Source organism: Engystomops pustulosus, chromosome 2, assembly GCF_040894005.1.
Source record: "Engystomops pustulosus chromosome 2, aEngPut4.maternal, whole genome shotgun sequence".
Taxonomy (NCBI): Eukaryota; Metazoa; Chordata; class Amphibia; order Anura; family Leptodactylidae; genus Engystomops; species Engystomops pustulosus.
The window spans coordinates 118040753-118043450 of record NC_092412.1 but is presented as its reverse complement, the minus strand read 5'-3'; positions in this window follow the sequence as shown (position 1 = coordinate 118043450).

Below are 2698 nucleotides of genomic sequence, written 5' to 3'. Positions count from 1 at the left end.
CACTGTCATGGCAACCCTGAAGTCCGATCAGGCTGTCCTCAGGAGGTGCCTGTAAGATCCCGTCTGCCCATACAACGGTAAGTTAGGTGCCGCGGTTGGGTTCGACCGTGGCACTTAACAGGTTAACTGCTGCCGCGATCGGTGCCAGCACCGACCGCAGCAGTGACAGGCGGGTGTAGGCTGTTTTATACAGCTATTACCCGGTGTGTATGGAGAGAGCTCTGCTCGTGAGCTCTCTCCTTACACCCTTTGCCGCACGAGGACGATATAGTTATATATATATAAACTACAAAATGGCTAACCTGTCAGCAGATATTGACGTAATAAACCACCGTAATATACCAGTATTTCATCAAACAGCTGAACACCTTCTAGATCATGTCTATTTCATGGCCCAGCCCTGTGGCATCGTCCAGAAAATCAACTTTGAAGTGACATGTAATTTGGTTGCATAAAGTCAAGGAGGCGAAGAGTTTAACACTGAAGTCAACATCACTTCAAAATGCCCTCTTCACTGTAATTGATGTTCCTGCAACTAGACACATTACTAACCAGATCTCCTTCATTCTGAAGTGGGGAGAGCTTGGCTTCAATTCTGAGCTCTCCGCCTCCATGACTTTATACAAGCAATTTACATCTCAATAATAATATTAATTCTTATTTAGATAGCGCCATCAAATTCCGTAGCGCTTAACTTCAAAGTTGATTTTCTAAATAATAATTATAATAATCTTTATTTATATAGCGCCATCATATTCTTTAGCGCTTTACAAAACATAGGGGACAAATACAAATATAATAAAACATGACAGAGCACAAAACATTCATATGGAACAAAAAGAGTGAGGTCCCTACTCGCAAGAGCTTTTGGTCTAAGCGGAAGAGTGGGGTGACACAAGAGGTAAAAAGCTTATATAATGGTCCAGCCATTATTCAAAAGGGAATAGAACAAAATATAATATAATAAATAGAAGTGCTGTCGCTTGACCCAGTCATCAGCCGTCATCTTATATACAAAGTCCAGGGTGAATGGGATTGCAGAGAAGCTTGGTGCCTGCTGGTTGCTGGATAATAGATGGGAGGAGGACACAGGACGGGTTAGTAGAAAAATAAAGAGTTGAAACTTCATGCAGTGTTATAGGCTTGCTTAAAGAGATGGGTTTTAAGAGCATGTTTGAAACTTTGGAGGTTAAGTGTTAGTCTGATAGACCGGGGCAGAGCATTCCATAGAATGGGTGCAGCTCTAGAGAAGGAATGAGGGTTATTATTTTAAACAGTTTTTGAAAGGAGACTGAAGGCGTCCGTGAAGCGTTTGGCCTGAAAGACGAGGAAAGAGTTTGGCAAGTGGAAGAGAGTTACAGTAGCCTAGTCGAGAATGAATCAGAGCAACAGTTAGAATTTTACAGGTTTCAAATGTGAGAAATGGGCGGATTCTAGAGATATTTCTGAGATGCTTGCGGCAAGAGTGAGCAAGAGATTGAATGTGTGGCTCAAAGTAGAGGTTGGAGTCCAGAACAACCCTAAGACAACAGGCCTGCTGCTTCGGGGTTATGGTGACCCCACAGACTGATATGGAGAGGTTAGGATAGACTCTGTTAGTGGATGGTGAAAAGACAAGAAGTTCAGTCTTAGAAAGATTAAAGGGGTATTCTCGTCTCAGCATTCACATTCAGTTTCACTAATCTTCAATATATGAACATTTCTTTAATTGGATGTTATTAAAAAAAATGTTCCTGTGTGAAGATAATTTCTCTTAAATGTAGCCATGTTGTCCCTTAGAAACTAGATAGCTTCCTCGGATACGACCACGTCACACTCTGGCAGCGGTGGCCAGACATGCGCTATTGAGTCTTGCCTGACCTCCTGGATTCAGCGATCATTACCACAGGACGGCTGTGGGACATGCAGTAACTCTCGGAGATTTCATTTACAAACACCTTTTGTTCCTTTGTGCAATCACTCCAGCAGAGGTGGTCGTATCCGAGGAAGCTATCTCGTTTCTAAGGAACAACATGACTACATTTATGAGAAATTATCTTCACACAGGAACATTTTTTTAATAACATCCAATTGAAGAAAGGTTTATATATGGCAGATTTATCAAACTGAACGTGAATGTCCAGACGAGAATACCCCTTTAAGTTTCAGGAAGAGAGAGGACATGACGGTAGAGACAGCAGAGAGACAGTCACTAGTGTTCTGGATTAGGCCAGGGCTGATGTTACGTGTTGAAGTATACAGTTCCAAATGATGCCATGATCTGGAATGTGTTAATCTGCTTCACAACATCCTGTTAATGGTTAATTAGGTCAAATTCTGATGACAGGTTCCCTTTAAGGGGTTAAAAAGAGCCCGACGTTGCCATCCCGATTACAGTGAATCTCAGACTGTATAAGCGCAGTCGTGTCAGAGGTGGCATCGCTGTCCTTTGTATAAGAAGGTCGGCAGTGATGGACTGCACATTGTTTTAATGGGAGCATCAGAAGAGGTGAGTATACAAGGCGAATTCTTATTATAGTGACACCTTCCTTCATAGGGGACTAGTTTGGGTGCCTCACAATCGCAAAAACAAAGAGATTCCAGAGGTTTTCACTTTATTTTTTTAAGCTAGTAGTTCCATGAATACACTACACACATGTTCTACTGTCCAAACTTCGTAAATAGGATTGCAGTTGCACAACAGGAAGCCAGGACCACA